Raw genomic sequence first — 14,671 nt, 5'->3', positions numbered from 1 at the left:
CTTTGTGGGTAGGCAGACATGATAATATCACGTACCTGAGGTGTCAAACCAGCGAACATTCTTTCCATCGGGCTCACACGCTGCTCTACAGAAGCTTTCGGGCAATGACTGATGGTTCACTATATCACATTCTACATGTCATCACCACACAATCAGACTTCAGGGGGCACTTTTGGGATTCATGGACCACACGCCTTCAGCAGGCTGCTTCCTCTGAAGGACACTGCTGCTGTAGTAAGCTGCGTATCCCGCCCCTTGCAAAGAAGTAATTCCTTGCTTTCTTGTGAGTGCTTCAGAAAGTGCCTTCAGATCAGCTGCATCCCCCACTTTACATGGCCTGATTGGCACCTGCAGCACTGATAACACGAGCACATGAGGAGTGATAACAAAGGTTTGAGGAGTGGGGGCGCTGCCAGAGACGCCTGCAAAGAGAGCTTACCTCACATGGATTATGATGGGGCACTGCTTCAGCTAGACCTGCTGCTAGCTGATTCTACTTGATCACAAGGCATGCCCACACGCCACTCTTGTGTCTCTGTGGACCAGGTGGCATATGTGCATCTGAAAAGGGTGACGGTACGTCATGGATGTGTGGAGCCAGCGTCTCACAGAGAGCAGTGTTAGCCTTGGGTGTGCCTGCAACAAGTCACAAGGCTTGAACAGACTTTCAGTAACTTATGACTGGATGAGCCTCAGCCTAGGTCTAATAGCTACCTCTCTTGGGTGCATTAGTGCTGTATTAGTGCTGCCTCCCAGTCCAGATCGTCTAGTTCCCCAACATCCTTTTCCCACCTGTCTCTCATATTTTTGATACTTTTGAGCCATCTGCGCTATGGATTGGAGTCCTTTGGGCTTCTTTTCGGTTACTGGGCATATTGCCATAGATGCAATGATGATCATTTCCAAATGTTTAGACTTGCTTTAGGAGGATATGGTTGAGACAACTTTTGGTCTATTATCAGAAATACAGACACAGAGATTTTTTTTTTTTATTGTGTGAATTGTCAGCCCATCCCTGTTCGTCTTTTCCAATTATTGAAGACACTGAGGCACACAGAAGGTCGAAACGTTTTGATGCTGGTGTTTGTTTGAAGAGGCTAACACCATTATTAAACTGTATTTGTATTTAAATTGATGACAATAGACTTCAGTTGTTTTTAATCGATAGTTATTTTTTATTAATGGTTGATTGATGGTTCTTTTTCTTTTATTGTATTAGGACTGTTTTAACTATTATGTTTAACTCGTTTAGCAGATGTTTAACTTTCTATTTACTTTCCATAATTTTGTATTTGTTTTTTTACTGTTGTTTGAATGTAATGATTTTTACATCTGAGATAAACATGATTGAATGATTAGTATAGCCAAGGTATGGGGGTGTAGCCTCGGCGTGGAACAACATGGTGGAGCTCCTGTTTTCTCTCTCTCCATTGGGCGTTATTTTATAAAAGCTCAGATCCCAGCATCAATAACTATTAGCACCCCAGCATCTTACCTAAAATTATGAAGAAAAGCCACAACAATCACAAACAACAGTTTGCCCGTGAGCACGATCTGGGCCAAGATGGCTGCCGCCACTAACTGTGCAGTGCAAAGACAGATCCTGGTGACCACTCACCAAGCTTGTCTATCTTTGAGAAAAAATAGGTGTTCCCTGCAGCTTTGCTGTCTCTAGAGGGAGGGATAAATCCGGGGCACATAGCTGTACAGTCCTGGGGACCTGGCTTTCATTCAAGACTAGGCCCTTGCTAGTGCAGTTGTCTTTAATAAAGTTTATTAATGAGTGTTTATGTATTTTGAATAATTAGTTTACGTAGAAAATGAATTAACGTAGAAAAATAATGCATGCATTTGTAATTGTGACCTTGAAGAATGGCCACCAATGTTCATGAAATGTACTAATTAACGATTAATACTTATGAAATATCAAATATGTACTGGATTAATGAGTAATATGTCTTATTAAGGGTTATGAAGTATGCTTTAGCTTTTTTAATTGTAGGTCTTAACTTAGCAAGTGTCTTGGCCTATTTTGCCAGGCCTCATGCAGAAGCTGTATTTCTTAGCGTTTAATAAAATTTGCTGACCGAGTGAATTAAACTGTGAAATGTCCATTGTCTTGTTAAAAGTGCTTAACAGAAGCTTTTTCGTGAGAACCAACTGCAAGGAGATGATGTTCCTGCTAGTGGAACATTTTATGTGTAATGTGTGTGATACTGACTTTCCCAGGACAAGAACAATGAAGATACTTACTGAAGCTGAAGATGGAACAATATTGTTACCTGACGAGCCGGATGATGAGAAAAGCGTAAAGTGGACCAATCCAGTAAAGATTTTACCAATGAGGGAGATTCCATGGGGACATTTTGTTCATGTCCTTTGGACCAGAAGTGACATTCTATCTTTTACAAATGATAATCCAAAATTGAGCGAGAAGCCATGTTTGTGAAACTTGCGAAATGTTTGTGGGAAGACTTGAATACATTACTAGAGATAGAAGTTCCAGCTGACTTATGGGTTGTGTGTAAGAGGAGTGTAGAATCCCCAACAAGTGAACCAGAGAGAGATAAGAATACAGGTGCACCATCTCCTGAGGTAATGAAATTTTGCTATAAGGTAATTGAGTTCCTGAAATCAAGGATTTCGCCCAAAAATGTTGATTGGCAGAGGATTGACAGGATAGCATAGGAAGCAATGGAGTCGATACATGCGTACAATGAGAGATTCTTGCAGGCATTCAAGCAATATAGTGGTACAGAAACAATTGAGGCAAAAGACATGCTGCATTTTGTGTTCAGATTTGTGGAAGGATTGAGACCTGAAATCGGCCAGATGATTAAGAGTCATTTGATTTGCTGACAAGCAAAGCCGATTGATGAGGTGTTGCAGTATGCGAAATACTGTAGTGATGAGATTGAACTGAAGCAGAAAAAGTTGAAAGAGAAAGCAATGGTGATGCAGTTTAAAGCAGCTCAAACAGGAGTGCAAGGGAGTTTTTCACAACAGATGCCACAGCAGCAGGAAAACAAAATGTTTCAGCCTCAGATGAGAGGCAGAGGTCGTGGAGGCAATATGAATCGTGGTCCAGATTTGAATACTATAGTGGTTCAGAATGATGTGCAGGGAATAAAGAAGCTATTACCGTGTCACATTTGCCAAGCCGTGGGACATTGGAAACAGGATTGTCCGATGATGGTGCAGGAAGGTGTTGTTCAGCAGAGTAATGCCATCAATTCATTCCAGAATATGAGAGGACCGAGACTAAGGGGTCCTAATCCAAATTTTCAGAATAATGTAGATCAAATGCAGAATTTTCCGCCTATGCAGCAGGTGCAAATGCCCTGTGTACAAGTGTCACAGTTGCAGCCGATGCAGCAGCAGGTTCCCATGGTACCTAGACAGCAAATGCAAATACCTTAAGCCCCGATGGAGCAGCAACAGATTACGCTTTCTCAACAGGTCACAGGTCAGAGACAAAACAGAAGTAGTAACACAGTACACCAATTCCCATTACACAGCGAGGATGGAATAAATGCTGAATGGACGAGAGACAGTTCAGATGAGGAGCCATGTGTGCTTGTGACTTCTTTAGAAGTAGATCAGAGAGGACCCAATGTGAGGGGAAAGGTTATGGGTCACAGAGTTTCATACTTGGTGGACACAGGAGCTACACGCTCTACAGTGAGATGTGCAGAGGTTCCGTATTTGCCCCTTTCAGGTAAAGCAGTTCAGGTCGTGGGAGTAGCAAAACAATATTTGACAAACCCGATTACCAACCCAGTTCAAGTTGAGATTGGCAATTTTCAGGGATTGCATACATTTGTAGTCTGCAATTCAAGTCCAGTATCCCTACTGGGAAGAGACTTGCTGTGTAAGACAAAGGGGGTGATTCTCACCCTGACGGACGGCGGAGGCCGCCCGCCAGAGTTCCCCCCTCCAGAATACCGCACCGCGGTCATTAGACCGCTGCGGGTATTCTGGGTTTTACACTGGGCTGGCGGGCGACCGCCAAAAGGCCGCCCGCCAGCCCAGTGTAAAACAACCTTCCCACGAGGACGCCGGCTCCGAATGGAGCCGGCGGAGTGGGAAGGTGCGACGGGTGCAGTGTCACCCGTCGCGAATTTCACTGTCTGCAATGCAGACAGTGAAATTCTTTGTGGGGCCCTCTTACGGGGGCCCCCACAGTGCCCATGCCATTGGCATGGGCACTGCAGGGGCCCCCAGGGGCCCCACGACAACCCATACCGCCATCCTGTTCCTGGCGGGCGAACCGCCAGGAACAGGATGGCGGTATGGGCTGTCAGAATCCCCATGGCGGCGCAGCGAGCTGCGCCGCCATGGAGGATTCAAATGGGCAGCGGAAAACCGGCGGGAGACCGCCGGTTTTCCACTTCTGACCGCGGTCAAACCGCCGCGGTCAGAATGCCCAGCGGGGCACCGCCAGCCTGTTGGCGGTGCCCCCGTCATTTTAGCCCTGGCGGTCTTGGACCGCCAGGGTTAGAATGACCTCCAAAATGTTTGATTACTTGCTCAAATGCTGGAATTGAGATTCAGACGAATAGTGATGATGAGGAAGACCAAGCCCCAGAAACAGAGTGTGAAAATACAAATGAGGAGTACTCTTTGATTGAGTTTTTCCCAACATTCACTGTAAAAGAGCTCCATCCTGATTTACAGGGAACAGTGCAAGAGAAGGTGTGGGATTTGACAGGAAGTAGGTCTGATCAAAGGAGTGGAGCCAGTCAAAGTTACCATAAAACCGAACGCAGTTTTTCCTCAACTTCCACAGTACAACATGACACAAGATGTCCTGATGAAAGTGGCTCAGATAATTGCAGATTTTGTAAAGCAGGGAGTTCTGAAAGAAGTGTTGAGCAGTCCATGTAACTCACCAATAATGGGTTTGAAAAAGCCCTGTGGGAAGGTTCGGATTGTTCAGAATTTGAGAAAAATAAATGAGATTGTGGTCAAATGTTGTCCCGTAGTGCCCAATCCAGTTTTGATACTGTTCCAGATTCCATGTGATGCAGAATGGTTCATGGTCAATGATTTGTCACAAGCGTTCTTTTCTGTGCCCCTTCGTGAGGATAGACAATTTCTCTTTTGTTTCAAATTCCTGAATCAAGTCTATTGCTGGTGTAGAATTCCTCAAGGGTATACTGAGTCACCTTTCATATTCAACCAGATCTTGAAAAAGAATTTGGAGCTGTTGGAATTGCCTTTCCAATCGACTCTACTGCAGTACATTGATGACTTATTGATTGTGTTCAAGACAAGGGATGAGTGCAAACATGATACAATTGCCCTGTTGAACCAATTGGGAAAGAAGGCCATAAAGTGTCTCCACTGAAAATAAACTACTGTCAGAAAGTAGTGAAGTATTTGGGTAACCAAACTGAGAAAGGGTCAAGAAAGATATCCAGAGAGAGGATTACAATGATATTGCAAATAAGTCCCCCAACTACACAGAGAGATGTCAGGATATTCCTGGGGATGGTGGGCTATTGTCGCCAGTGGATCCCAAATTTTTTAGTTTAGTCATTTAAAAACCATTGCAGAAGCTGACTCATAAGGAAGTTACTTATCCCATAGTGCTAGATCAGGATGAGATGAAAGTGTTTACTGAGTTGAGAGAGAGTTTGTGCAGAGTTCCAGCGTTGGGTGTGCCTGTCTACACAAAGCCTTTCACTTTGTTTTGTCATGAGCATGATGCATGTTCATTGTCTGTCTTGTCACAGGTCCATGGAGGCGCTCATCGCCCATTAGCATATTTTTCAGCTACTTTGGACCAAGTTGCAGCAGCCTTACCGGGTTGTTTGCCTGCAGTTGCCACAGTTGGTCAAAGTCTTTCACAGTGTGAAGGCGTGGTGACGGGATATCCCCTGACTTTAATGGTCCCTCACTCTATTGAGATTTTACTGACAAGTATGAAAACCCAATACTTGACTGGTGCTAGGTTGACTAGACACAAAACAAATATTTTGTGGTCGCCTAATGTAACATTGAAAGGATGTACAGTGCTGAACCCAGCAACCTTACTTCTGAGTGAGAATCTTGAAATTGAAAAAGAGGAAGATGTTGACTATGAATGTCTTGAAGTAACAGAGTTGTGCACAAAACCGAGACCTGACATTAGAGATACCAGATTGGAAGAAAATGACCACATTATTTTTGTTGATGGTTCTTGTCTGAGAGACAATACAGAGACACTGAGAGCTGGATATGCTGTGTGTACGATTACAGGTACCTTGGAAGCTTCATGGCTTCGAGAAGTGTAGTCTGGTCAAGTAGCGGAATTGGTCTCCTTACTAGAGCGTGCCATGTTTCTGCTCAGTTGAGAGTTACTATCTATACAGATAGCCAATACGGATTCAGAATAGTTCAGGATTTTGGTCAATTGTGGTCACAGAGAAGTTTTCTGACCTCTTCTGGTTCACCGGTGAGAAATGGTGGGAGAATTAAGGAACTGTTACATGCAATTCAAATGCCTGAAAAGATTTCCGTGGTGAAATGTAGTGCACATCTGAAGTCGCAGGACTATGTGTCATTGGAAATGGATATGCGGATCAAGTCACAAGGTTTTGCGCATTGAACTGTATATCATTCAAGGACAAGTGGGAACTGTTACCTGAAGAAGAGGCAACGTGTACAAGCTATGCATTGAAAGTAATTGACACTTTAGAAGAAATAAAATATTTTCAGAATAATGTCGACAAAGAGGAAAAACTTTAATGGAGTCAATTGAAATGTGTTCAAAGACAAGATTAATTTAGGGTATCTGAGGAGGGTCAATTGGTTTTGCCAAATAGCTTGTTGTCTCAAATAGCAAGGTACTATCATGGTCAGACACATATTGGGAGGGATGCCATGGTTCATTTGTTCAAAATTGATCGGTTCAACCCCAAGTTTAGCCAAGTTGCTGAAGTAGTTTGCCATCGTTGTGTCATTTGCCATCAGTTAAATGCGGGGAAAGGGACAGTGGTTCATTTGAGCCACATTGGAAGAGCAGGAGGTCCATTCAGCAGAATGCAAATGGATTTTATTGAGATGCCTGTGTGTAGAGGTTTGAGATATGTCTTGGTGATTATTTGCATCTTTAGTCACTGGATTGAAGCGTACCCTACACAAAGAAATGACAGTCTCACAGTAGCTAAACTGCTACTTAGGAAAATGATACCACGTTTCGGGTTTCTGATCTCTTTAGAATCAGATAGGGGAAGTCACTTCAATAATGAAGTGATTAAATTATTGTGTGTAGCATTGAACATTGAGCAGAAGTTGCATTGTAGTTACCACCCTGAAGCATCAGGACTAGTGGAGCAGATGAATGGTACCTTGAAGTCAAGAGTTGTAAAGATAGTTGCAGCTACGAACTTGAAATGGCCCGATGCGTTGCCTGTAGTGTTGATGTCAATGAGAAAAACACCTGACAGGAAGACAGGATTGTAGCCTCATGAGATCCTCATGGGCAGAGCAAAGAGGTTACCAGCGGTGCCAGTAAGTGCACTTGTCAACATTACAGATGATATGGTGTTGGATTACTGCAAGGGTCTGGCTGATGTAGTGGAGGCCACCACATTGCCACCGATCCATGACCCAGGTACAACCTGCAAACTAGGGACTGGGTTGTCATCTGAAAGCACGTGAGAAAGACGTGTTTGGAGCCTCGTTGGAAGGGATCAAACCAAGTGGTCCTAACGACTACTACAGCTGTAAAAGTGTGCTGGGATCCCGAACTAGATTCACACCAGCCACACAAAGAAAGTGGCATGTCCACTGGATCATGAAGAAGCATTGTTGAGAGTACCAACAACAGTGCGATAAGTCTCAGAGCCAGAAGGAGAGCAAAGAGGAACTGAGACCGGATCTGAGCTCGTTGAGGACGGTTCAGCCACTCATGTGAGAGACAGGGTTAGAGATGTCCAGGAGAGTATCGGAGAGCCTATCTCAACAGAAGCAACAGGAGAGCCTAGTCAGAGAAGGGCTTTCCCAGAAGCAGACGTTCCTGACAGACAAGCAAAACAATTGCCACACCCAGAAGGGGAAGGAGTTGAGGTGGATCAAAGTCAAAGTGATCTGACTCATCCTGAACAAGTTACAGGTCCGTCAAGAGAAAACACCACAGTGCAAGAAAAAGGTTTGAGTTCAATTTTGAAGAGAATACTGACAAAAGGTCAACAGAAAGGAGATAAGTGGCTGGAATCGCAAGTAGAGAAAGGGAAAGAGGTTATTGTTGAACCAGCAATAGAGGAAGAAGTTGATACCACAAGGAAAGAAGATCTGAAAGGAGAACTGAATGGTGATTGAAAACTGAAGAGATTGGCAATTTTCAGGGATTGCATAAATTTGTAGTCTGTGATTCAAGTCAACTGAAGAGAAAGAGAATAGCAAGTCGAAGATACGCAGGTCCTGAATGGGCGTAATGAACTACAAACGAATGGCAGCAAGAGTTTTATGTCTATTTGTTTTGATGGAGAAGTTCCAGGACAATATTTTGAAGTGACATGAAGAAGATTAATGAACTGAACTGTTGAAACAATCTGAGAGAACATTTTTGAGAAAGAGACTATTGAAAGTAAGCGGAAGAGACATTGATAACCTGATTTTTCTTTTTTAAACCTGATTTTGACAAAGCTGCTAACCGATTTTGACAAGGAAGAGGGTTCTTGGAAGTGAAACTGAACTGCTGAAAGGAGTTGTCTATTTTTTTTTTTGCCGCAAGTTTTTCTAATTTCTTTCTGCTTTCGGATTCTTTACAGATCATGATTGATTTTAGTCAACAAGGTAGAGGTGCCAGATGCTTTAAATATATGAGCATTGGTTTGGCAATTATGTGTGGAATATCGTTTGTGGTGTGGATTGTGAGTATGTCTGTTCTTGATACGGGAGGTGTCAACCATACTTCTGCTTTTGAGATGACTGCTGCACTAACGGCATTAGAGAAGTTTAAGTTAGATGAGAAATATTTGCATGATAATATTAATGCCCAGGGAGAGCTTTCTTCTAACGTTTCCTATCGCTCATTGAGTGAGTATGTTGAGACAATGGATGCGAAGAATTGTTTTTTGTGTACGCAGATTCCTTCATCAGTTGAGGAAGGAGTCACATCATAGTTTGCCTCTAACCTACGGGATAAGTTGTAGTTTGTTACTAACAAGATTTTATAACCAGGAGTATATCCAATACTTCTATTCAAATCAGGATGTTATGTTTTCGTTTGTTCCTATAATTAGGTATTTGAGTAAAGTAGCTAAGGATAACAACATAGTATTAGTTAGAGGGTTCTTTGAACCTACAATGACGTTTGACACAGCTTATGTGCATCGCAATAATCTGACATGCTTGCTTACACCTTTAGAGAAAATCTTCTTAGAACACACCTGCAATTCCAGGGATTTTTTTATATTTGTGGACTTAATGCTTATTACCGTCTTCCAAGAGGATGGTTTGGGACATGCTATTTGGGGATAGTTTTCCCAAAGATTTATCAAATGGAGAATTTGAAAAAGTTTCCAAAAGTGACTGAATTACATCATAAGAGACAGAGAAGTGAGTCCTCTTCTGCTATAGTAGGAGATATATTTGGAGCGGTGATTCCTTCAGTGGGAGTCATCCTGAACTTGATTAAGATTTGAAAGTTGTATACTATTGTGGATAGCATGCTGACAATTTTTTCACGACCATACTCTTGATAGATACTGAATTAGCTGCTGATAGAGCTATGACTCTTCAAAATCGTCTTGCCTTAGACATTCTTTTAGTGAAGGATGACAGACTCTGTAGAATGATTAACTCTAGGCATTGTTGTTTGTTTATACCTGATAACAGTAAAGAGATAAGAGATTTACTTACTAATCTGACTAATGCAAGTGCTGATTTGAAAGAATTGAAAGAACCAGGTGTTTGGGAAAAGGATGGCAAAGGGTTTGCTTCAGTGGGAAATTGGCTCAGTAGCATTTGGAATGGGGTTATACTGAAAATATTACAGGGAATATTAATTTTCATGGTTTGTCTAATTGGGATATGGGGTTATTCAAATTATGTAAAAGGATTAAATTGAAAAGGTCTAAGAATAATCAGAGGAGGGGAGAAAAGAAAAGGGAAAACATTTACAGGGAAAATTCAAGGGGAAGACAAAATAATGAAGAAATTGAATTGTAAGAGTTTTAGTTGACGCAGAAATTTGTGGGTAATAATTAGTGTGATGATACATTTAGTCAGCAGAGGAGGGATTGCTAGCGCAGGTGTCTTTAATAAAGCTTATTAATGAGTGTTTATGTATTTTGAATAATAAGTTTATGTAGAAAATGAATTAACGTAGAAAAATATTGCATGCATTTGAAATTGTGACCTCGAAGAATGGCCACCAATGTTCAGGAAATGTACTAGTTAATGATTAATACTTATGAAATATCGAATATGCACTAGATTAATGCAGTAATATGTCATATTAAGGGTTATGAAGTATGCCTTAGCTTTATTAATTGTAGTTAAAGGCAAAGCTCCAGAATTGGAGAGGGTCCAAATTGCTATTCTCCTGTATAAATGCCTTATTTATAAGATGGGGGACTTGACCAGAGGACAGGGACCCAAACGTCCTCTAAAGTAGAGAATGGAATGCCAAAAAGAGGTAAAGTCCCACTCAAAGGTTCTTGAATTAATCAAATTTGAAGTTTATTGCATTGCTTATTCCAAAATTTTACTTCCAAGCGTTCCAAAAAAGTCACTTCATTTCCTTTAACGAAAGCAACATCCAAGATAATGGCACAAGAAGAAAGAAAGGAACAGCCAACACGTGTTTCACCCCCTCTGGCATTATAAGCCGGGGCTTTCTCAAGGTTGAAAGAAAAAGAAAAATCAACACTCGTTGATAGTATTGAATGGAATAAAATAAGAAAAAAATAAGAAAAAATTAAGGAAAAAGAAAAGAATATCGAAAGGCCTTCAAGAAACACAGAAATACGTGCAAGAGAACAGGATACTGTGCAAGACAATGTCATCGATATTGTGAGAAAGATGTCAGCGATATGAGAGCGCAATCATTTGTGAGTAGTTTCATGGTCACGCTAAATAATTAATTGCAGAAAGGTGTACAAAAAAGTCATAAAATAGTAGAAGAGCATATAGTGCTCTAAGTCTAAAATGAAGATATCCCAAGGAAAGAAAAAATACACCTGTGCTAGAATTTTTTTTTTGAAGAAATACAAATGAAGCTAATTAAAGAGGCAAGTGAAGAAACAATTAGATTAAACTATGCATACCATAAAGATAAGCATACATATATAATATAAATCAGTCACTTTCTGTAATAGCTATATTAAACAATTGGTGAAGCATTTCTAATATAAATAGAAGAAGTAATGAAAGACATGTGGTTGAACTGTAATATAGATAAACATTCAAATTATAATAAACCTGCCTTCGGTGTATTACAAAGCTCATTAGTTGAAGGGACCATCTTGCTCATAGTAACGTAAATTGTGATTGGTAACTAAAGAAATGCACTAAATCAAATAAGCAGAGTCTCTATGTATAGCAACGAACGTTCTTTTCCTTACCCTTAAATTACATAAATATCAGAAACGCCGACTGTCAAAGGCGAGGAGCCATAGGAAACGGAACGGGCGCATTAAGCGTCGCGCTTGCAATGAGCAAGCCTTTATCAGCTGGGAAGTTCCTAGCGTCGTTCGGTTTCCAATGGAAACAAACGGCGGACTGTTGTTATTTCTAGCGCGTAAAGAAAGAGAAAGGGAAACGGCAGCCGCCATTTTGTAACAATATAGTCGATCGTGAAAGCATAAATTAGGCCATCTTTTGTGAGCACGAAAATATGTACACAAATGCTAAGTCATGTAAAGTATCAGGCACAATGCCTGAAATAAATAGAAAGTAAAGAATATAGGGCAAAGTTGAAAGAAGAAGAGAAAAAAAAACTAAATAGAAAGAAAGAACAAATTCAAAAGTCAGTTTCAGAATAGGGAACAGGTAAGTCTAAGTGAGAACTTGTTAGTCAACTAATTAATATAAAGAGAAAGAAGAGTAAAAGTGAAAGGCAAAAATTTTTAAAAAAATAAAATAGAATAAAAATTAAAAAAGAAATAACATCAGAAACAGTATTAAGGCATTCATTAATCTCTATGAGACATACATCCAGTGAAATTAAGACACACACTATTTTGTGTGCAGGTAGTTACAAAAACTGGAAATGAGGCAATATGAAAAATGTGAAATGAGAGTCCTTGTTTCTACAATAGCCAGAAGTGCCATTCATAGTCTTTGTTGAGACCCTTGTTGACTGTATCATATTTGATAATAAGGCGACTTTCTTCTTGACGTAGTCGCAGTGACCTGTTGCCACCTCGCAAAGAGGGAGAAATGCATTGTAGACCACTGTAAGTGAAAGTACATTGTTGTGAATGACAATTGTTAAAATGTTCAACCAGTGGTGCTTGAATGTCTGATTTTTGTATGTTTCGAAAGTGTTCCTGGATTCTGATTTTTAATGGACGAATCGTACTACCAACATAAGTTAAATTACAAGGGCACCAAATGGCATAGATGACATAGGTACTGGCACAGTTAATAAAGTCGGAGATCCAATGTGCATGATTATTGATACTAACCGATGTAGATTTGGAAAGGCCCAATTTACATACAGAACATTTGCTGCAGATGAAGAAGCCTTTTGGTTTTGAGGGTAAGAAAGTAGTAGAAGGTCTTTGTTGAAGAAAAGATGGGCAGAGTTTGTTCCGAAGGTTAGGTGCCCTCCTGAAACCTATTTGGGGGTAATTAGTGATATATTGATTAATCGAAGAATTGTTCAAAAGTAAAAACCAGAATTTTCAAAGTGATTTCCGAATATAATTATGACCATTGTGAAAAGTGGTGATAAAACAAACCAATTTATTCTTATTAGTTTTTTTGGCATTGCATTCTCTACTTTATTAATTGTAGGCCTTAACTTAGCGAATGTATTGGCCTATTTTGCCAAGCCTCGTGCAGAAGCTGTATTTCTTGGCGTTTAATAAAATTTGCTGACCGAGTGAATTAAACTGTGAAATGTCCATTGCCTTGTTAAAAGTGCTTAACAGAAGATTTTTTGTGAGAACCGACTGCAAGGAGATGATGTTCCTACTAGTGTAACATTTTATGTGTAATGTGTTTGAGACTGCCTTTCACAGGACAAGAACAATGAAGATACTGACTGGAGCTGAAGATGCAACAATATTGTTACCTGACAAGCCGGATGATGAGAACATCTTAAAGTGGACCAATCAACTGCATGTGAATAGTGAAACATTAGAATTCATAGTTTGGTATAGAAATATTATTGGGTAAAGTATGAACGTACGATTGACTGACCAATAGGGAATTTGTGGATAGTTTGGCGACTTTGAAATAACAACGCGACAGAGGAAAATTATTCAGACTTGAGATTAGAGAAGAGATCGAGATTCATATCGTCATTGGGCTCATACTCTCTGACTGAGAGCCTGATGCTTTGCTGATCGACTGATGACCTGAAGACGAAGACTGATTCTGCTTTGCTGACCCATACCGAGGATAGGTATGCATTGAAATGTGACTATTATGCGTTTTATGCCTTTCCTTTCTAGGTACCAACTGCGCTGTTTTGATAGATCCTTAGGTAGATGTTTTTCCAAATTCATGTTTCTAAATTGTTTTGCATGAAGCCCAACATGCTGATGCTAATATGATGTTAGTTAAGGGCCCTCACAATTGACTGACAATTATAGGGACTAATGATTGATGAATTACCTTGCTGAATTCCATGTATGCTACATCTTTGTCGCAGCTGACTCTGCTATTGATTTGCACCATAGCTCTGGAATGTGTTGTGGTTCAAGCTTTGATTAGATTGCGTTTCTTCCGCCGATTTGGACAAACAGTGCTGTTTTTGTATGTGTTTCATTTGATTTTGAGATTAATCTACATGAACTTAGCATTGTTAACATAGGGAAATAAATGTACTGAACTTTTACTAAAGGTGTGGTTATTCATGGCTGAACTTCTTAATTGCGAGTCAAAAGGATCATCGACCTATTTGCGTCTCCTCGTAAGTATACTTATTAAGGTCTGACACCCTAACACCGTCAAAACCATTTAAAGAGTTAATCGCTCTGAGAGCCGCCTTGGGAATGCAGGGTGAGGTGCAGACTTGGGTTGGTGTTGCATGTGTGGAGAGATACTGCAGCCCAGACCCCCTATTGTGCATAGGAAAGGCCATTCAATATTAGCCTCTGGGCAAATGAAACATGGAGGACATAGAAGTGGCACATGAAAAAAGTAACAAAAGGAAGGTGGATTGCAAAATTGTATAAAGATGAGTGGGATCAAAGACCAGCGGGCAACATGGCAGGGAGAGTAAATGCACTAACACAGCCCAATCCTAAACTGGAGTCTGACTCTCAAATCATAGCGGCTGTTCTTCAAAGTTAACTTTTCTCCCTCAAGTAACTGCAACATGATGAGGCAGGCCTGTACGAACAAAGTGAGACAGCTTAGTGAACAGCTTTCAATGCATCTTCCACACTATGATACATTCTCTAGGACATTCGATTATGTGCACACAAGATGGCCTCTACACGAGGTAAAAATCCGACATCGAACTCAAAAGAGGATTTGCTAGTGGCCCGCCAAATTGAAATAA

This window comes from Pleurodeles waltl, chromosome 11, assembly GCF_031143425.1.
Source record: "Pleurodeles waltl isolate 20211129_DDA chromosome 11, aPleWal1.hap1.20221129, whole genome shotgun sequence".
Taxonomy (NCBI): Eukaryota; Metazoa; Chordata; class Amphibia; order Caudata; family Salamandridae; genus Pleurodeles; species Pleurodeles waltl.
The sequence above is the reverse complement of the archived record's forward strand: the minus strand, read 5'-3'. Positions refer to the sequence as shown.